The following is a 22,620-nucleotide window of genomic DNA, read 5'->3' on the forward strand; positions in this document are numbered from 1 at the left end:
CCGTGGGTTTTCCTGGCAGGCCTGGCATTGGCTGATTAGACCCAATGCCGTTATGCCCAGTCCAGCAGCTGTCTCCCTCCTGAGATGGAATTCTGGGCAGCTTATTGGATGGTCAGAAGTGCCATGAGCATCTAGGCCAGCAGCTAAATTCTTTTCATCTCAGCCCTGGATGGACGTGTTTGAGCTTGAGATCTGGCAGGAGCCCCGAGACCTGCTTCAGAGGGTCCAGCCGGCCCCATGGGCACCACACTATAAACTGAACTTGACCCCAACCAGGGCTGGAGTCCGTTTATCTTTGGCAGAAATGTGACTTCCTATTTCTGAGCGGGAAAGGGCTTAGCTGACTTATAAAGCAGGCACAGAAGGCCTGTTGGACATCAGACAGATCGTGCAGAGCACTCTTTGGATGAGATAAGTGTAAAGGAATTAGAAATACATAGGCCAGATTTCCCTCTGTTCAGGGCAGAGTGTGGCATGAGATGCACCAAGATAGAGCTTGAGGTTAATTAAAGATGAAACATTTGGGTAAACAGTCCAGGTATCTGACTACATGCCCAGATCTGTGCCAGGCACGGGGCCAAAGAGGTAAATTAACACAGTGTGTGACTATCGAGCACACACAGTGCCAGGCTCTGTGCTGGGGCCTAATCTATGCACCTTGCCTGTCCCAGAGGAACTCCTCATCATCGCGATGGAACAAGCAGACCAGTCCTACGTTCCTAGAAGCAACTTTAGAGGTTCTCCTATCTAGGCCCCTGACCACAGACAGACTCAGCCTTCACCTTCCCCAGATCCCTCCTCTGGACAGACTGGGAGATTCCAAACTTTCCCTCAAGCAAGCACTCAAGTGTTTAGAGAAAGATGGATGGCGGCAGAAGGGTAGGCGGGCTGATTAGGTAGGCATGTGCTAACGGGACAGGCCAGAGCCCATGTCGACCCGACATCTACAGCCTAAGTTCACTGATCCCTGAGGCCCACCCACCGGCCAGGGTTTGAAATGAACTGAGCTTGCTGACTTATGTCCCAGAAGACCTGAGGCGTCTGTGGAAATCCGCTTAGCTGGGGCACTGGAATTCTCTCATCCTGAGCCAGGGAACCACCACTCCATCAGTAGCCACTTACACACTTTGCACGATCTGTCCACCACTGCTGACATTTTTTTCCGGCACGTTCTACGTGTCTAGCCTCATAAAGTCCCCTGTTGCTCTGAGAGCATCTGTGTACCTTTCTTACGGCTTTTGTGTTTGACCTTCAGGTGGCAGAGAAGATGGAAGGACTGAGACCCAGTGGGTTAAGTGACCTGTCTGGGGTTAGGCAGCATGTTAGTGGTGGCCCTAGGTCCCCTGTGTCTCAGGAAAACTGACCAAATGACCCAGGGGCGTTCGGGGAGCTGTCAGCATGGCCACGCACTTCTGGTTTTCCTCCAGGCTGCTCTGGTGCACCAGCAGCCAGGTGAAGGCAGGGAGAATGGAGACGTTAGGCTGCCAGGAGCTGCAAAGGGCCACCAAGGGCCCCTCCAACACTGAGATTCAAAGATCTGGAGTCTATGAAGCGTGGAAACTTGCACTGACTGGAAAGTTTACCTTTGCACCAAATAACCATGAGCTGATTTTTCTCATATGAAATGCTCTGTCATTTCCTGCCTAGCCTCAGCTAGACTTAGGCAAGCCTCAGGGCTCAGGACCCTTGTTCTGCCTGCCCAGTCTCCAGCCCGGTGCCGTTGTCACAATGGATCCCAAAGAACAGTCCTCCACCACAAGGAACATTTGTGAAAACCACCTGGAAGGCCAAGAGAAGTTCCACCTGGGCATTGCAGCTTTGATGGTATCCTGTGTGGTGAGAACAGAACTGAGGCTGGTGATAGCAAGTGTGGGGTAAGAACGGAAGCCCTCGGCCTGGCCTTCCAGACCCTCTGTGATCAGACCCTGCTGACTCTGCCAGCCATCCTATTTGTCATTTCTAGAATAGACAGATGTTTCCTGGACCTGGAAACTCCCTTATCTTTCCCCAGATCCTCATTTTTTGACGATTAACTCAGATAGCACTTCCTCCAAGAAGCCCCCTATGATTCTTCTGTGTTTTTTTCACATCTATCACAACACCCACTGATCAGTGTTGAAACTGTGTAATAGTGTACCTGCTCTCCTATCAGACTGTGAGCTCCTTGATGGCAGGGGTCACGTAAATTCATCTTTGTATCCTCGTCTGACATGAAGGGGGCACTCAGGAGATGTGTAGAGAGAGAAGGAGGATGAAAGGAATGAAGAGAGGAAAGGAGAGAGACGGACCTTAGCTCTGCTAGAGGAATAATCTCTACAAAGCCAAAGCTGTCCCCTGCAGGTGGTGAGTTTCCTGTCAGAAGAGGTGTGAGCAGGGCAGTAGGCCCGCTGGCTGGAGATGTGGCATGAGAGCTGAAGTCTTGGCAAGAGACTGGTGTAGATGACATTGAGGGTCCCTCCTGGCTCTGTAATGCTCAGGTTCTTTGAACATTGTTATTTTTCCAAAAATTAATCTAAGCAGCCAAAAATATCACCCGGGCTGGCCGTCTAAACCAGTAGGGTTCAGGAATCAGTCCAGCCTCACACCCCCGTTCTTCAGCAGCCCAGCCAGGCCTGACGTGAATTGGCAGGCCTGCCTGCTACCCTAAGGCAGGGGGTGCTGTGGGTGGTGGGGGAGGGCTGGACTGGAACCCAGGGCCCCTGACCCGAGCCCGGAGCTGCTTCCCTCCCTGCTCTCGAGCATGTGGGGAGGGAAGAGATGGGCCGTGAGGACTGATTGATCCCCTACCTGGCCCTTTCTGGGGAGCATCAACCCACCCTCGGATCTCCCCATCCTTTATCCAAACGGCTCTTCCTCTCCAGAGGTGCTCTGGATACTCCTTCACGTTGCTGGGTGACCTTGGGCAAGTCTCTGCTCCTTTCTGAGCCTCCATTTCCTCATCTGTTAAATGGAGACCTAGTTTCCTGCCTGTGCTGTTCTAGCACGCAGGAGTGCTGTGTGCAATTTCAGGGCCCCATGAAGGTGAGGTGCCACTGCCCTCTTGGCTCAGCGATCGGCTTTCCTCCCAGGCCCCACGGGCCGCTTTGGGATTGGGACTATGTCACAGGCAGGAAAGGTGGTGGAGTAGCGTGCCTTAAGGGTTGCTCCATTGCCAGACCCGCTGCAGGCAAAGTGGGCTTTGGATGGGACCTGAGTCTCAGACATTTCCGGCGAGGCTGTGGGACGTCTTCGGCCCCAGTGGCTGGGGCAGCAGGGCCTGACTCCTGGCCAAGGGAGGTCCCAGCTCAGAGGAGAGGCAGACAGAACTCCTGCCCCATTCCCGGGCCTCAAAGAGATTGCAGAAGGTCCCCTGCTGACTCATTATGTGACACAAGCTTCAGCTCTTAATGTATTTGAAAGATACTGGTGATGTTGTTCTTGTAACCACCTCTTCCCCTCACCTCTGTGATTTATCATGAAGAGTCCTTTAAGAATACAGAAGACAAAGAAAGATGCTATTAATGTTATTTTGCCAAAAATATTTTTGTAGCATAATATATTAATAAAAGACATTATGAACTCCACGGAATGGTGTCTCTGTGTGCTGGTGGCTCCCCTTCTCCTGCCAGGGAACATCTGGGGAAATCACCTCTGGAGGTCCAAGACCGGAGGCAGTGGTTTGGAGGAGCTGGAACGGGCCCATTTTCCATACAAAAACTTGGGCAGATTCTGGGAGGGTGGTGTGGGCAGGGGTCCAGTGACTGGAGAGGCCTCAGGCCAAGTGGGATCCAGATAGCCCTGTCCAGCCAGAATGAGCTGCCCACGGGGCCAGGGAAAGAGTTGCCCATGTGAGCCACAAAGCTGGGATCTGGGGTTCACCCTCAGGGCCCCCTTTCCCTCACTCCGTCACTCACCAAGACCAACCAATTCTTCCTTATTCACCTTCCCCCTCTTTCCACCCCCACTGCTCCACCCCAGCCCAGGCGTCCTCGCCCTCTCCTGAACCACTGCCACCTACAGCTGTGCCCCGCAGTCCCCTCCCCCTCCCGCCAGGCCCTCTGTGACCTGGCCCCTTCCCGGCATGAAGCATCTCTACCGTGAAGTTCTCAGTTTTCCGATTCCTTTCCTAGTATTCAACACTCCCATTACTGCCTCCCTCCATGTTTCCTAAATTCATCCTAGCCTTCACCACTCCTCATCTTCACACATGCTGTTCCCCAGCACTGACCATCCCTCCGCACCTCCCCCGCTCCTTGCTCATTGCTCTGTGGAGCTCCTACACATCCTGCGTGGCCCAGCCCTGGTGGTGTCCGCTCCAGGAGGCCTAGGCTTCTGAGCGGAGGTAGCCACTCCTCCCCCTCCCCCACCCTGTTCCCACAGCACCTGCTCCCTGTGCACCTGGCTTGTGCTCAAATGACACGATGTGCCTGCCCTTCCCCTCCCCTTCCTGGGCCAGGACCGTGGCTGTTCATCTCTGAGTTCTCAGCCCCGAGCACAGGACTTGACAGCTAGTGGGTACCGGTGGAAGAACGGTGGAGTCAAGGAGGAAGGAGAGGAAGAAGAGCAGGGAGGGAAAACCGATTAAAAGCCTCCTTTTCTATCACAACCGACGCCATAGTTCAAGCGTCAGCGGGCTGGGCTCTCCACACGGTGCTCCTGCACAAGTTCCCAGAGGGAAGACTTCACCCCTGGGCCTTGGGAGAGGGGGCAGGTCCTGAGACGCTGGGAGCAGGAGAAGCCTCCCTGTGTTCTGAAACCACAGGGCCTTCACCAGAGGGCCTTCACCAGAGGACCCGCTGGCCGTGGTCGACACGTTCTCGCTGGCTCCTACCAAGAGTTACACGGACCGGCCGTGTGGGACCCGCCTCCAGAAAAAGGTAATACAGACGATACGGCCGGAGCTAACGCGTAGCGTGCATTTATGATGCACAAACAGTGTTCTAGACATTCACGAGCCTGAAACCGTTTCTTTCTCACGACTACTCCCCGCTGTCTCTATTTTACAGATGAAGGAGTTGGGACGCAGAGAGCTTAACCTGACCACAATCACATAGCTTGTAAATGCTGGAGCCAGACTGGAGCGCCAAGGAGTCAAGCCCCAAGACTATTGTGTTCGCTTTCACTCGGCTGTGCTGAGCTGCCACGTGTGGGCTCAGCCCATGAGGAGGGCGAGGGGGTGTCTGCGTCCCCATCGCACAGGCCAGGTGGGCTAGGTCGGGACCCATCCGTGGCCCCGTGCAACGAGCCTCTTTCTCGTCGTGGAGGCCGGCAAGACCTCCGTCCCACCCACCCGACTCTGGATGGAGGTGCACGAAGGGGCCTCGCCTGCTCCTTGCCCCGCACCGCCACACTGGTCTGCGAGGTTGATACCAGTGGTCTGAGAAGTCCTGCTGTGGCCTGTGACCCCCATGTCCTCTGGCCCTCACACACCAGCTGCTTTCATGAAATGAAGCTCCTGCCTCTACCTGCCTCGAAGCCCAGTGGGAGAGTGAGCGCTTGCCCTTCCTTGGGAGACATAGTCCTCACGTGAAGTGCTCCCTTCAGGACAAGCTGTGGCCAGGAACGGGGTCTCAGAAACGATGGAATGGGTGACTAAGGGGACAAGCAGGTGGCAAGAGGGAACACTCAAGTGTTTGTACGCAGTACACTCGAGGGTCTGCGCTTCCTAACCTGGGAGCCCCAACGCCCCCTCCTGCCCTGACAGACCGAGTCCCTTGCTCCGAGCTGGCTCCCGCTGAGGTGCTCTACTGGAGAGAACCAGGCTGCTCGGTCTCATATTCGAGCGTTGGATGCAGGGGAACCCTGTCTCAGCCCCAAATCTCTGCAGAGCCGCTCCAGACAGGAGGCTTCTCTGTACAGATACAAAACTCAGAGCTGAGCCCGTGGGGGAAGCCGCGGGAAGTTTCCAGCTCCCAGGAGCTGTCCCTAGCAGCCCATACATCCTGTCCTCCACACCCCACCCCACAACCAGGTCACAGTGCTGAGGAGGTAGTAAGTTCTCTGGCACGGGAGGTGTGTGACGGGGTAACTCTCAATGGAGAAGAGATTCCCACCGCAGCGTAGAGGCTGGCCAAGGCCGTCTCTATCTCCCTCTCCTCTACCTGTCCCTGTTGCTGTCTCGTACCTACCTCCGTGCCCTCACTCCTTAACCATCTTTCTATTCCTTGATGCCCTCCTTCCCACCCCTGAACGTCTGCAGCCCTGCCGCCAAACCTTTCAGCTGCACCGTCAGACAGTACCCTGCCCGCCCCCCGCACCCCTGCAATGAGGACCACAGCCTCGGCTCTGCCGTGGTCTGCTTGTGTGGCCTTGGGCGAGCTCTGCCCCTCCCCGGACCTCAGTCTCCTCTTTTTCATGGAAGGAGGAGCAACTTGTGTTCACTAAATCCCTCTGAGAAAGAGCAACACCTCTGGAAGACTGCCTCACGGGGGTTTGAGGTAGAAAGGAAAACTACGCCTCCCCCTTTCACAGGAGGGGGAGGGCAGATACTCCTTATGCTCAAGGGAGGAGTTTCATCATTTTGTTCCTGAAAAGAAGGGCAAGAGAAAGCAGGGATGGAGAGAAGGAAGGAGGAGGGGCGAGGAGTGAGGAGGATGGAGAGGCACCGAGGGCGGTGGGAACAAGGCCTTCCCACTGGGGAGAAAACCTGCAGATGGCGGTTGTTTTCCTGGCTGCCGTGGGAACCCCAGCTCCATCTGCCCTGCCAATCTCCAGAGCATTCCCCGCCACTTGTAAAGATCTGGGATGGGGAGAACCACGGAAGGGGGCTGATTTCATGGCCAGGTTGGCATGGTGTGAGGCAGATGTGGCAAGGTCAACGACAAGGATCTGGAGGCCAAGAAGGGCACAGGAGTGAGAGCCTCTGGGAATTCAGGGACTCCAGGAGGGCTTGGACCTCAGCCACAGAGCTGGGTGTCCAGGATGATCCTAACCAGGCATGCTGGAGCAGGAATGCCTGAGCCACATCCGGGTTACAGGTAGACAGAAAAACTAAGCGTAGACGGGCCATGGGCTTCCGTGGGCTAAGGGGTATGGGAGCTCCAGGGTTCCCTGAGCCAGGCAGGAAAGCCTCCCTGACATTACTACTTCCAGGCCTGCCACAGCAGAGAGCGCACCCTGACCTGGCTGACCGGGGCCGGGCCAGGCTCCGTGGGGCCAGGCGAGCTGGGCCGGCCCCTGTTACAGCACCGTAAAAAGAGATTATTTTCAGAAAATATTCATAAAACCTTTTTCATGTTGGTTCTGGGCTACAAACAGTTCTTGTGTTTTCTTTTTTCATATTTTCCATTTCTTCCTCCCTGATCAGTCACAAGAAAAGAATGATAACATCTCTGACCTGGACACACCAGCCCCCAGGCAAGCGCCCGAAGGACACTTCTTAACTCTCATCCTCCTGTCTTCCCCGAGACTCTGGAAGGATGGAAGGGGCTGAAGGGGGTGGCAATAAGGGGGGGGGGGGGGGGGGAGTGAGGAACTGGGGAAGAAAAGGAACAATACACAGAAAGACGGGGTGAGGATCCAGAGAAGGAGCCAGGGACTGAGGAGAGAGAGACCGACGGTGCTGGAGAGGTGGAATGGGGAGAAGGAACGAGCAGTCAGAGAGAAGGTCAAGGCGGAGGGTCAGGCCCACCGGAATGGGAACACATCAGGTTCTCCAAAGAGCCTGGGACCTGGGACAGAGGCTGGGACGGGGTGAGAGTTGGGGAGCAGGATGCAGGGACCCCTAGGGGAAGGCCCTGGGAGCAAGCCCTCTACTCCTCCCGGGGAAACTTGACAACACGAACTGCTTCCAGGGCCTGCCTGGCTCCCCAGACTCAGTAGAACAGCCCCTCACTCTTCATCCCCTGTCCCTCTCCCCACCAGGACTGTCCAGGCTCAGCCTGGGGTATGGCTGGTCATCAGGGAGCCGGGGGCCTGGCCCCAGGCATCGCCTTCCCCTCTCAGTGTCTTTTTCCCCATCTCTTTAATGAGGATACTAAAATTGCTTCTGACACAGGTTACAGTGAGGTTTTAATGAGATGGTGCAGGTAAAAATGCTTTGGAAACCAAGGCCCAACACACAGGTTAACTGTGATTGCCACTCAGGCGGGCAGCAGAGATCAGCCCGCAAGAAGCCGGGGGCCTGCAGATGTCTCAGCGTGCACGGGAGCAGGGTGCAAGGCGGCAGCTGGGGACGATATGGCCAGAGAGATGAGCCAGGGCAGGCCCGGACCACTTGCTGCGTGCATCTAGGAATTGGTACAGTATCAGGGAGCCAACGGGAGCCAGCAGTCAGCTGTGTGACCCTAAGCACGTCCCTGGAGCTCTCTGGTGTGCGGTCGCCCAAGGATTCGGTGAGCTAACTCATGCAGGGTGCTGAGAGCCATGTCTGCCACAAAAAAGTCAGGGCATGCCAGCATTATGGTCTTTGATGGATCTGTGGCCTTGCTAACCACCCTGGCTTCCCTGTGAGGTGGTAGGGGTGGGTGGGTCCTGGCCTAGGGCGAGATAGGAAGAGGGGCAGAGAAGGAGGGGGGCCGGCTCTCAGGAGCTGATTCTCGCACCGCAGTCTATGCCTAAGACTGGTCCCGCGCCTGAGTTCTCAGGAGAGGTGGGGGTGGAGGAGACGAACAATGCATCCCTGGGGACCTAACTGAAAGGACCCACTGGCTTTGGACCTAGAGTGTGCAGGGAAGGTTGTGGCGGGAGGCTGGGCTCGGGCGGTGGCTGGGGTCCGGTGTGAGAGGCTGTCACCTGCCAGCTGTGGCACTGGACTTTGCCCTGGGGTCAGCAGGCTGCCCAGGAAGCTTTAGCACCAAGTGGCACGAAATTGTGTAAAAGCCTGATGCCCTGGGCCTAATCTCATCCTCCCACTGAGTCCTAGTTTTCCCATCAGCAGCATGCGAGAGGATAGCCCTGATCCCACAGAGTTACCATGAGGGCCTAGGATATGTCAGTATAGAAAGGGACATTATAAAATATTTGTAATAAAATGGGACATTGAACCTGGAAGGGCTAAGAAACCCTGCTCTATGTATTTCTTTCACCCATGAAAAATGAGAAGTCCTGAGAGATTGTACCAGATCCTAGGATCTTCAGCTAGCATCCTTTTACCTTATTTTCTACTCCAGCCTTTTCTGCCTCATTTTCCAAAAGAGAGTAGCACCCTTCAAGGAGTAGGGAGGTAGAGTGATACGTTGCAAAGAGCAACGGGCCTGAGCCCAAGACTCTCTTTGGCTGCTTACTGGTCACCTTTCATCAGGCGTGTCCCTTACCCTTCATTCTTATTTGCCTCGTCCCGGAAATGGGGATGAAGATAACTTACTTTGTAGCCTGTAACGGTGACTGAGACAACGGGTCAGAAGTGCTTCATTTCTGCAAAGGCAACATCAATGCGCGTTATTATGAGGGTTGAAAGAGGAAAGGGGCATGTGCCCTGAACTTCCACCATCCCCCAGTCTTCACTCAGGGACCCCAAGGGGTGTAAGTGGGAGATTATGCCTAATTCAAGCCCCAAAGTGGGTTTCAGTCCTGCTCTGCCATGGACCTGATCGTAACATTAGGCCAATGACACCCCCTTCTTGAAGTTCAGTTTCCCTATGTGAAAAAAAGCAGAACTTAGAGTAGATGATCTTTAAAGAGTCCCCTAGCTTTTTTAGGCTAGAACGTCAAGATCTTCCTCCACCCTCCAACCTCTCAACTCAGCTCCTCGGCTTTGAAACACCTGCTCTAAAGCGTTGGTTTGGGCCACATGCTAAAGCTCACCGACTTGCTGCCACCATTAGCGGTTTGCAGCCCAGCAGCCTGACTGACTTATAGAAGGGCCATTGACTTCTCCAGGGCGCAGGAGCTTCAGCTCCACATCGATCAAATCCAAAATGTGCAGTAGGGATTTCCAAGCCGTACTACAGACCCCAGACCTCCCTCAGCCCCGCATCCCTAAGACCACCTCCTAGCTAACAGCCTTCGCCCGACCCCAGATGCCTCCTCTAGCACCTCAGACACATTCGAGCAGAGCCCATCTTTAAACAGAGGTCCAAAGGCACGCCCAGGTATGTGGTGGCTTGTGGCGTGGAGAAAAGGCTCACGGGTGTTTAAAATGGGGGCAGGGAGAGCAGCCATGGGAGGGTGAGAAGGAGCCACTGGGGAGGATTTTCCCAGAGAGATGGATACGGACTTCTGCTGGCTGTGTGCCTGTCGGGAAAGATGCGGACATGTGGTAGAGGAGGCGTCTGGGCCGGGCAAAGGCCATTAGCTAGAAGGCGGTCTTAGGGCATGTGGGGCCGAGGGAAGTCAGGGGCCTGAAGCCCTGACTCTTTGGAAGTCCTACTGTGGATTTGGGGTTTGATCAACGACTGTCACTAAAAGTCTTTTGTTCAAGAAGATGGAAAAAAGTTTTGTCTCTCTGGGCTACTGAGGCTCCTGAGGAATGCAGGGGGTGTAGCGGGGCCAGGAAATTCAGGAGGCATGGAGGGCTGAGCCAACTCTCCTAGCGGGCCCGGGCCCGTCAGCCAGAGCAGGAAAGAGAAACAAACACGGGCCGCCGGATCTGGAGCAGGCACGAAGCCCCCAGTGAAGGAACCCTGAATGTCCAGGCTCGGCCTCCATCTGCAGGGGGCTGCCTGCTGCCGGGCGCACAGGCTGCCAGCTCAGACCCGTGTGAGAAGTTCCTCCAGGGAACTGATCGTCCCCCACCCCTTCAAGCACTCCTGCTCCCAGGCTTCCCAGGAACGCAGGCCTAGGAGAAGAGGTGCTTTGCCTGCTGTGGTTTATGCGCCATGAAGCCACTCCCTCCTTCTCAGAGACAGCTGCCCAGCCCGCTCTGGCTCCAATATAGCACTTCCCTTTCAGCTTTTGAATTTCAAAGCAAACCTGACTGCAAACAGATGGATGGGGTCATAAAAATCCCCCAAGCAGGGAGCAAAGAGGCTTGTGGTTGTAAAAGAGAGGCTCCTTTGGAAGAACATGTCCCTGCACCCATGCTGGGTTCCTGCTTCTCCAGGCGCCCGCATCCTGCTTGCTGCAAACACACCAGGCACGTCCTCTTCGCCTTCACCTATCCCAATTCCACCCGGCTTTCAAGGCTCAGCACCAGCCCAGCGTTTCCCAGGCAACCTTCTACTACCTCCTCTCCCAGACCCTTAACCTTTGCATCCACCAGCCAGCAGACTGCTCTTGCCTTTGAGCTCCTAAGGTACTGACTCCCTGTACTCCTTCACCTACTCCATACATCTTGGCACTGCTGGCAATTTTTATTTACATATCTTATCTCTCAAAATAGATCCGAGGCCGAAGATCAGAAAACACCTTACCCTTCATGACTAATCCAGTGTTGGGCGCGAGATTGATGCTGAAGCGACGCTAACTGGATGCTTTTCGTGAAAACGCAACTTTACATAGCTTAAATAATAGTGGAAAGAAAATGGAGGGAGTCAGTATTACCAAAGCGGCTGCTGTGGGGACTTATTATGATGCAACACAGGAAGTGTCATTCTACTGAGCACTGGGGGACCCATTTCCAGGGTGCACTCCAAGTAGGAAGTGACTTCATTCAAAGAGATGCCCCATTATGTCCAGAGTGAAGAGAGTCATTGGCAGAGGGAACAAAGACAGGACAAAGGGCAAGGAGGTCACGGAGTAACGTGAGTGGTGGGACTCATGCAGGCTTTGGAATCACACAAGCCTGGGTTAAATCCCAGTTCTGCTATTTACAAACTATTTGACCCTGTGCAAATGACTCAAACTCCGTGAACTTCGGTTTTGTTACCTGTAAATGGGAGCGATAATAACACCTATTCTGTAGGATCCGTTGTCAGGAGTAAATAAGATAATGGCGCTCAAGATTGGCTAAGTGTCATCAAAGAGAGCCCTGCAGGCCAGGCAGATGGTGGCAGGGAGCCATCTCTGGACTAGCAAGACGAACTGACATCCAATCTAGTTGGAGGAAGTGAGACGACTCCTCAGAAATTCAGATGTTGTTCCCGTTTACTGAAAGCTTGCTATGTGCCACCTGACTTGTAAAGAATAGTTCGATCTTCACACTGCCCTTGAAAATGATCATAATGCCACCCAGAGGGCACTGATGTCCTCTTTTTCTTCATCTCACCTTCCTGCCCAGCCTAGCAGAGGCCACTGGCAGCCTCCAGTGAGGGGAAGACATCACAGGGCTTACTCTGAGCTGAACGGAGCTGAGCGGGAGACAAACATCTCGAATTTGGTGAGAAATTTAGATTGATTTTGATCAGGGGAGAGTTTGTAATACAGGAAAAGGAGATTCTTCCAACACCAGATACTGACAGGAAAGCTGTTGGATCCACACAGGACATGATCCAGGGATGGTAAGGGACCGTATAACCAGCTGAAGGGAATGGTTGGGGAAAGAAATTAAAGTTGTTCTCTCTTTGTACCCCACCGAGTCCAACCAGATCAATCAGAAGGTTATATTTGGCAACCGGGCCAGTGGGGTTGGCCACGTAAGCAGCCATCAGTCAGGAAAGGTGAACAAGAATCCAAACCAGACCAACATGGGGATTCTGCTCCCAGCTGCCTCAGTCACCATTCTCACATAATCACTGATGTGGTGCTTCAGAACAATTAAACCCAATTATGATTGTGTTAAGTACATAGTAGGCTGTGTATAATTTCATTCCAGGGTAAGGCTCAAACTCTCTCAAAATGGAAGTCCAAGTTATATTAAAAAAAAAAAAAAAGCCTGAAGATTTTGTTGTGTGGATACATCTGAACAGGGTAGTTTGTCAGAGTCCGGATTCTGAGGCCAGAGAGAACCAGGGCATCATCTAGTGGGCACCACCACGTGGCAAAACATCTGCTCAAAGGACTCTCCACATGAGATCCTTGAAAATGGCTCCTCTTGGGCTTAAAATGAGATCTTGATTCACCACTGTGGCACTCAACTTCCTGTCTCACATGGAAAAGGCCAGTATTAACCACGGACAACCACTCTCTTGGGGCCCTTATTTTCCAGGCGTGCCCATGCAGGGTGCTGCTGTGACTCACGCGCTCTGCCTGCCCGTGGCTCTGAGGTGTCAGCGTTACGGGCCCTGATATATAGACATGGACACTGAGGTTTGGAAAGATCAGGGACCTTTCCCGGGACCTCACAACTGAAAAGTGGCTACAAGAATGAGAATTAAGCCCCATAAGACTCTAAATCTGTGCTTTTTCAACTATCCTAAGTCGGGGTCCGGTCCAGCCTCAGTCCCTGCTTTTTGGGGCCTCAAAGTCTGTCGTGTCCCCATCTTACTGGCTTTTGGCCCCTGGCCTGACTCCATCTTTCAAAGAACTGTCCCTAGATGGCCAAGCAGAAGCCTCCTTCTCCTGTGACCCCCTTCACACTATACGACTTGCCCCCTTATAGCTCACGTCAGTCTCACTGATGCAATCCCATTTATAGGTAGCCTGCTGTTTTTTTAAATGGCTCCCTCTGTTCGAACCCTCTTCTCTGTCCATACTCACTCCCTTGGTGACCTTGGCCAATCCCATGGCTCTAAATAGTCTGTGATGAGTCCCAAAGCTACACACCAGCCCAGCCTCCGCTTGACATCCAGCTGATTGAGGGGCCTCTGCACTTGGATGTAAGGAAGCATCTTCAAAATGGAACTTGTGATTTCTGCCCCCAGTCCGTTCCTCCCTCTGTGTCCCACCTCAGTATACGGTGCCAGTGTTCACCGGGTCCCTCAGAGCAGACACTGTGGGATTGATCGTGATTGCTCTTTCCCACACTCCCTCTATCATTTCCATGCCGTTGTTTCCACCATTAGAATACATGCAGAAGCAGGGCCACTCTCACCCTCACTACTACCCTGGGCTGAGCCGCCTCATCTCTCCAGCCTCCCAACTGGCTTCCCCGCTGCTCCCAACCCCAGTCTACCTTCCACAAAGTCACATGGTCCTTTTAAATGTAAATTAAATCATGGCAGTCCCCATCCCTGCATCCAGGCATTCCCGAGTGCTTTCCCATCAGACTCAGAATGAAATCACCATTGCTTACCCCAACCAACTAGGCCCTCCCTGATCCGGGTCCTGTCTGAGGTCACACCCTGCCCTCTTCTTGCTTACCCCAAGCCAACCTTACTGCTCCTTACCATTCCTTGAACATCCGTCGCACCTTTAAGTGTTAGGACCTGATGCTTGCTGTTCTTTCTGCCTATAATGTTCTTCCCCCAGATCTTTGTTGACATCTTCTCGCCCCCTTCACCTCTCTGCTTCCCTGCCATCTTCTCCCCTGACCATCCATATAAAGCACTGCCCAGGGCTTTCTCCACCCGTGACCCTGTATTCATTTTCTTCACACCACTACTCCCCACCCGTCCGTAGTGCAAATTTCTTTCTGTGCCTGATGTGCCCGCCGACCACTCCTCTAGAAGAACTAGAGCGCCGTGGCTCACACCTTCTCTGCCCCATCTCCACTGGCTGACTCACAGCTCATGCTCAAAAAATATTTGTGGTATGAATGTTGAAAAGTTCTGCTTGTGGTGACATTAGGGTTACATATGTTAACAAGATGTGTATAATTACAGGCAGATTGGAGGCCTGATCCCAGACCTCAACTCAGGGACTGACCCACTGGCCAGATCTCAGATGTGTGGTCATGTCTATTCCTGGTGGACCCTGAGGAGCCGCAGATGAATAAGACATGCCCCCGGGGATATGACTAGAGTCTGAAGCAAACAACTTTCTTTCCAACCCTGTGTGAGTGGACCACCAGTTAACAGCAGGGTTTCTCAACCAGGGACTGCTGCCCCACCCTTGCACTATTAAGGACACCGTTCTGGGTCACAGTGGCAGGAACCACCACAGAAGCAGTACCAGTGGCCATGAGCGCTGACACTGATTGAGTTCATCTTTAGGCGCAGCCTGGCACTGAGTGTTAGGGATACTGTGGGTGGTAAATCAAACACAGGCCCTGCCTGCAAGGGATTCAGTCTAGTGGGCATAAATAAATATGTTAAGGGTGGTGATTTCCAGATGGGAAAACTGAGGCTCAGAGAGGGAAACTTCATGCAAGTTAATGACAGAGTCAGAGAACCGTACCTTGGTGAGGGGGATGGGAGGGGGCTGGAGTTGGGTGAGAAGGACCTCCATTTATTGTGCCAGGCTCTGGGCTTTGTGCTCCATTTGGAATACCTCATTCTAGTCTCTCCACAACCCTAAATAGGATGTGTTAGTATCCTCTGTTACAGGTAGGAAAATTAAGTCCCAGAGGAGGTGCAGAGGAAGCCCATGGGCTCCTCAAAGGAATGATGGAACTCACCCCCTCAGACGGCCAAGGGGTAGGGGCACCTGGGTGGCTCAGTCAGCTAAGCGTCTGACTCTTGATTTCAGCTCAGGTCATGATCTCACGGTCGTAGGATCAAACCCTGAGTCAGGCTCCGGGCTGGGTGTGGAGCCTGCTTAACATTCTTTCCCTCTCTCGCTCTACCTTTCTGCTCCCTCCCCCTCTCAATCTCTCTCTCTCTCTCTCAAAAAGAAGGAGAAGAAGAAGAAGAAGAGAAGAAGAAAAGAAGAAGGAGAAGGAGAAGGAGAAGAAGAAGAGAAGAAGAAGAAGAAGAAGAAGAAGAAGAAGAAGAAAGAAGAAGATGATGATGGCAGCCAAGGGAAGATTCAAAGTAAGAAGAGAAGGAAGAGACAGGGCCACAGGGGACGTGGGGCAGGGAAGGGATGCCAGGCAGGAAAAGATTTGCCCTGTGTCAGTCATTTGGCCTGAGTCTGACTGAGAGAAGGGGAAGCTTACCACCTTGGCTTCCTCATCCAAATTATCAGATTGGCAGGACAGGCCCACATCTATGTCCTGCACAGTCTGGGGATAAAAAGCTGAAGGAGGCCTGCAAACTCTGGGAAGGCTACTGGTGGAAAGAACACCTCAGGGCTTCCAGAGCACCCAAGAGGGGCCCCACCTAGACCGCGGGAGCAGAGTAGAATTAGGGAGGCTTCCTGGAGAAGGCGCTACAGGAGCTAAATCATGACGAATAGCATTTCTGAAAGGCAAAGTCACACAGTTGAGCAGACAGCATGGCACAAATTCAGTCAGCCTCATCAGGACACAGGACACCCACTCCTACCACCCATCCATGTCATCCCACCCCACCAGGCCCCCCACCCCTGCGCCTCTGTCAGCCCCTGGTCCCTGGAGTCTTCTCATTCTGCTGTCCCTTCCCTTATTATTCTTTCCCACTCCTGTGCCCTTCACTCACAGGGGAAGATCTTCACTGAGGCCCTTGGTTGGGCCTCAACTCTCCTCAACTTTCTGCCCGGCCCTGACCTCAATATGCCAGCCAAACTGACTGCTTCCATGTAATCACCCCTGGTGTCAGCTAATGGGGGTGCCCTCTTCCTCCTCTCATACTTAGGACCCTACCTTCTCCCTCACCTCCTCCAGGGCCTTGACACATCAGTTGACCCTCGCTCCTTTGTCTCCTTTGACTCCTTCCTCCAGAATAAAATAAGGCTTATGTGCTTTCCACCCTGTAACACTACTCCTCCAAGCCATCAAGGGATTAATAAATAAAACAGCTTGACCCTAAGATTGAAAACTTGAACAAACATCTTCTGAGTTCTTCAAAGAGCATCTGTGCCTTCATAGTCATTCTGATTTCATTATAAATTTACTCTCAGGGTTGAATATCAAAGTCAGTACCGGTATATTTAGAAAACTTGTGATTTGGTCTACCTTGTAGAAGGTGCCATCACTACTGGGAGGCAGACCCATGGAGGTAAGTGTTCTCAGTGGATGAGCCATGCAGTGTCCTGGATACAGGCTGTCACTCCCCTGTCTGCCTCTGCTCACATAGCCATGTATTTGTCCAGTATATTCAACCTGCACCAAAACCTCATGTTTGACCAAAAAGTGCTCCAATGCATTTTAACATGTTTTCATGACATCATCGTTATACACCGAGCAAAACAAAACAAATAAAAAATAAAAATGGCCAAATCATTAGCATCCCTGTTTTCACACAACTCAAGGGTAAAGAGTCAAGTTAACCTCATTCATTAATCAGCTGTTTGTCTCTGAGCTCATTAAATGTGCTGTTGGATGGTGTCATTCAATAAAGGCACCTTCCCAGTTTGGATGCTTCTTACTATCATGAGTTAGATCCTGCCATTGGTACACCATATAGATTTAGCAAGCATTTTTTAATCTGCTGACTTCATCTTTTAAGCATAGCCCAAGGCTTCCCATAAAAGAAGCATTTAGAAAATGTGTATTTGCTTCTTTGATTTAGATATGAATTTTGGACTGCGCGGAATGGGCTGGGCGGTGTTAATTGGCGGAATATGCAAGGAAACTGCAAGGAATTCAGTATAGTTGGAGTGAGAAGCTGGAGAGGTGTGGGAAATGAATATCTCTAAAAGTGGATATGATAGGGGGTTCCGGAAGATGGCGGCGTAGGAGGACGCGGGGCTCACAGCGCGTCCTGCCGATCACTTAGATTCCACCTACACCTGCCTAAAGAACCCAGAAAACCACCAGAGGATTAGCAGAAGGGAGTCTCCGGAGTCAAGCGCAGACTAGAGGCCCACGGAAGAGGGTAGGAAGGGCGGCGAGGCGGTGCGCGCTCCACGGACTGGCGGGAGGGAGCCGGGGTGGAGGGGCGGCTCGCCGGCCAAGCAGAGCCCCCGAGTCTGGCTGGCAAAAGCGGAGGGGCCGGATAGACTGTGTTCCGACAGCAAGCGCGACTTAGCGTCTGGGAGGTCAGAAGTTAACAGCTCTGCTCGGAAAGCGGGAAGGCTGGAGGACAAAGGGAGGGAGAGCTGCTGAGCCCCCGGACGGCAGAGCTCAGCTTGGCGGGGAACAAAGGCGCCAGCGCCATCTCTCCCGCCCATCCCCCAGCCAAAATCCCAAAGGGAACCAGTTCCTGCCAGGGAACTTGCTCGCTCCGCGCAAACACCCAACTCTGTGCTTCTGCGGAGCCAAACCTCCGGCAGTGGATCTGACTCCCTCCCGCTGCCACAGGGCTCCTCCTGAAGTGGATCACCTAAGGAGAAGCGAGCTAAGCCTGCCCCTCCTGCCCCTGTGCACCTTGCCTACCCACCCCAGCTAATACGCCAGATCCCCAGCAACACAAGCCTGGCAGTGTGCAAGTAGCCCAGATGGGACACGCCACCCCACAGTGAATCCCGCCCCTAGGAGAGGGGAAGAGAAGGCACACACCAGTCTGACTGTGGCCCCAGCAGTGGGCTGGGGGCAGACATCGGGTCGGACTGCGGCCCCGCCCACTAACTCCAGTTATACACCACAGCACAGGGGAAGTGCACTGCAGGTCCTCACCACTCAAGGGACTCTCCAAAATGACCAAACGGAAGAATTCCCCTCAGAAGAATCTCCAGGAAATAACAACAGCTAATGAACTGATCAAAAAGGATTTAAATAATATAACAGAAAGTGAATTTAGAATAATAGTCATAAAATTAATCGCTGGGCTTGAAAACAGTATACAGGACAGCAGAGAATCTCTTGCCACAAAGATCGAGGGACTAAGGAACAGTCACGAGGAGTTGAAAAACGCTTTAAACGAAATGCAAAACAAAATGGAAACCACGATGGCTCGGATTGAAGAGGCAGAGGAGAGAATAGGTGAACTAGAAGATAAAGTTATGGAGAAAGAGGAAGCTGAAAGAAAGAGAGATAAAAAAATCCAGGAGTATGAGGGGAAAATTAGAGAACTAAGTGATACACTAAAAAAAAATAATATACGCATAATTGGTATCCCAGAGGAGGAAGAGAGAGGGAAAGGTGCTGAAGGGATACTTGAACAAATTATAGCTGAGAACTTCCCTGAACTGGGGAAGGAAAAAGGCATTGAAATCCAAGAGGCACAGAGAACTCCCTTCAGACGTAACTTGAATCGATCTTCTGCACGACATATCATAGTGAAACTGGCAAAATACAAGGATAAAGAGAAAATTCTGAAAGCAGCAAGGGATAAACGTGCCCTCACATATAAAGGGAGACCTATAAGACTCGGGTCTGATCTCTCCTTTGAAACTTGGCAGGCCAGAAAGGCTTGGCACGATATCTACAGTGTGCTAAACAGAAAAAATATGCAGCCGAGAATCCTTTATCCAGCAAGTCTGTCATTTAGAATAGAAGGAGAGATAAAGGTCTTCCCAAACAAACAAAAACTGAAGGAATTTGTCACACGAAACCAGCCCTACAAGAGATCCTAAGGGGGATCCTGTGAGACAAAGTACCAGAGACATCACTACAAGCATAAAACATACAGACATCACAATGACTCTAAACCCCTATCTTTCTATAATAACACTGAATGTAAATGGATTAAATGCGCCAACTAAAAGACATAGGGTATCAGAATGGATAAAAAAACAAGACCCATCTATTTGCTGTCTACAAGAGACTCATTTTAGATCTGAGGACACCTTTAGATTGAGAGTGAGGGGATGGAGAACTATTTATCATGCTACTGGAAGCCAAAAGAAAGCTGGAGTAGCCATACTTACATCAGACAAACTAGACTTTAAATTAAAGGCTGTAACAAGAGATGAAGAAGGGCATTATATAATAATCACAGGGTCTATCCACCAGGAAGAGCTAACTATTATAAATGTCTATGCGCCAAATACCCGAGCCCCCAGATATATAAAACAATTACTCATAAACATAAGCAACCTTATTGATAAGAATGTGGTCATTGCAGGGGACTTTAACACCCCACTTACAGAAATGGATAGATCATCTAGACACACAGTCAATAAAGAAACAAGGGCCCTGAATGATACATTGGATCAGATGGACTTGACAGATCTATTTAGAACTCTGCATCCCAAAGCAACAGAATATACTTTCTTCTCGAGTGCACATGGAACATTCTCCAAGATAGATCATATACTGGGTCACAAAACAGCCCTTCATAAGTTTACAAGAATTGAAATTATACCATGCATACTTTCAGACCACAATGCTATGAAGCTTGAAATCAACCACAGGAAAAAGTCTGGAAAACCTCCAAAAGCATGGAGGTTAAAGAACACCCTACTAACGAATGAGTGGGTCAACCAGGCAATTAGAGAAGAAATTAAAATATATATGGAAACAAACGAAAATGAAAATACAACAATCCAAACGCTTTGGGATGCAGCGAAGGCAGTCCTGAGAGGAAAATACATTGCAATCCAGGCCTATCTCAAGAAACAAGAAAAATCCCAAATACAAAATCTAACAGCACACCTAAAGGAAATAGAAGCAGAACAGCAAAGGCAGCCTAAACCCAGCAGAAGAAGAGAAATAATAAAGATCAGAGCAGAAATAAACAATATAGAATCTAAAAAAACTGTAGAGCAGATCAACGAAACCAAGAGTTGGTTTTTTGAAAAAATAAACAAAATTGACAAACCTCTAGCCAGGCTTCTCAAAAAGAAAAGGGAGATGACCCAAATAGATAAAATCATGAATGAAAATGGAATGATTACAACCAATCCCTCAGAGATACAAACAATTATCAGGGAATACTATGAAAAATTATATGCCAGCAAATTGGACAACCTGGAAGAAATGGACAAATTTCTAAACACCCACACTCTTCCAAAACTCAATCAGGAGGAAGTAGAAAGCTTGAACAGACCCATAACCAGCGAAGAAATTGAATCGGTTATCAAAAATCTCCCAACAAATAAGAGTCCAGGACCAGATGGCTTCCCAGGGGAGTTCTACCAGACATTTAAAGCAGAGATAATACCTATCCTTCTCAAGCTATTCCAAGAAATAGAAAGGGAAGGAAAACTTCCAGACTCATTCTATGAAGCCAGTATTACTTTGATTCCTAAACCAGACAGAGACCCAGTAAAAAAAGAGAACTACAGGCCAATATCCCTGATGAATATGGATGCAAAAATTCTTAATAAGATACTAGCAAATCGAATTCAACAGCATATAAAAAGAATTATTCACCATGATCAAGTGGGATTCATTCCTGGGATGCAGGGCTGGTTCAACATTCGCAAATCGATCAACGTGATACATCACATTAACAAAAAAAAAGAGAAGAACCATATGATCCTGTCAATCGATGCAGAAAAGGCCTTTGACAAAATCCAGCACCCTTTCTTAATAAAAACCCTTGAGAAAGTCGGGATAGAAGGAACATACTTAAAGATCATAAAGGCCATTTACGAAAAGCCCACAGCTAACATCATCCTCAACGGGGAAAAACTGAGAGCTTTTTCCCTGAGATCAGGAACACGACAGGGATGCCCACTCTCACCGCTGTTGTTTAACATAGTGCTGGAAGTTCTAGCATCAGCAATCAGACAACAAAAGGAAATCAAAGGCATCAAAATTGGCAAAGATGAAGTCAAGCTTTCGCTTTTTGCAGATGACATGATATTATACATGGAAAATCCGATAGACTCCACCAAAAGTCTGCTAGAACTGATACATGAATTCAGCAAAGTTGCAGGATACAAAATCAATGTGCAGAAATCAGTTGCATTCTTATACACTAACAATGAAGCAACAGAAAGACAAATGAAGAAACTGATCCCATTCACAATTGCACCAAGAAGCATAAAATATCTAGGAATAAATCTAACCAAAGATGTAAAAGATCTGTATGCTGAAAACTATAGAAAGCTTATGCAGGTAATTGAAGAAGATATAAAGAAATGGAAAGACATTCCCTGCTCATGGATTGGAAGAATAAATATTGTCAAAATGTCAATACTACCCAAAGCTATCTACACATTCAATGCAATCCCAATCAAAATTGCACCAGCATTCTTCTCGAAACTAGAACAAGCAATCCTAAAATTCATATGGAACCACAAAAGGCCCCGAATAGCCAAAGTCATTTTGAAGAAGAAGACCAAAGCAGGAGGCATCACAATCCCAGACTTTAGCCTCTACTACAAAGCTGTCATCATCAAGACAGCATGGTATTGGCATAAAAACAGACACATAGACCAATGGAATAGAATAGAAACCCCAGAACTAGACCCACAAACGTATGGCCAACTCATCTTTGACAAAGCAGGAAAGAACATCCAATGGAAAAAAGACAGTCTCTTTAACAAATGGTGCTGGGAGAACTGGACAGCAACATGCAGAAGGTTGAAACTAGACCACTTTCTCACACCATTCACAAAAATAAACTCAAAATGGATAAAGGACCTGAATGTGAGACAGGAAACCATCAAAACCTTAGAGGAGAATGCAGGAAAAGACCTCTCTGACCTCAGCCGTAGCAATCTCTTACTCGGCACATCCCCAAAGGCAAGGGAATTAAAAGCAAAAGTGAATTACTGGGACCTTATGAAGATAAAAAGCTTCTGCACAGCAAAGGAAACAACCAACAAAACTAAAAGGCAACCAACGGAATGGGAAAAGATATTTGCAAATGACACATCGGACAAAGGGCTAGTATCCAAAATCTATAAAGAGCTCATCAAACTCCACACCCGAAAAACAAATAACCCAGTGAAGAAATGGGCAGAAAACATGAATAGACACTTCTCTAAAGAAGACATCCGGATGGCCAACAGGCACATGAAAAGATGTTCAACGTCGCTCCTTATCAGGGAAATACAAATCAAAACCACACTCAGATACCACCTCACGCCAGTCAGAGTGGCCAGAATGAAGAAATCAGGAGACTATAGATGCTGGAGAGGATGTGGAGAAAC

At 50.6% G+C, this 22,620-nt stretch overlaps 1 long non-coding RNA gene across 1 annotated transcript; it reads right to left on the reverse strand.

The window, feature by feature from the left end:
* Positions 1 to 3,316: 3,316 nt before the first annotated feature.
* On the reverse strand, positions 3,317 to 11,380 carry LOC125912633 (uncharacterized). The gene is made up of 3 exons (XR_007454793.1): positions 11,271 to 11,380; positions 9,284 to 9,333; positions 3,317 to 3,464 (listed from the first exon to the last, which is right to left on the reverse strand). It is a non-coding gene; the product is annotated as an uncharacterized LOC125912633 (long non-coding RNA).
* Between the last annotated feature and the right edge of the window lie 11,240 nt (positions 11,381 to 22,620).

Source organism: Panthera uncia (assembly GCF_023721935.1).
Source record: "Panthera uncia isolate 11264 chromosome C1 unlocalized genomic scaffold, Puncia_PCG_1.0 HiC_scaffold_4, whole genome shotgun sequence".
In the NCBI taxonomy this organism is placed as follows: Eukaryota; Metazoa; Chordata; class Mammalia; order Carnivora; family Felidae; genus Panthera; species Panthera uncia.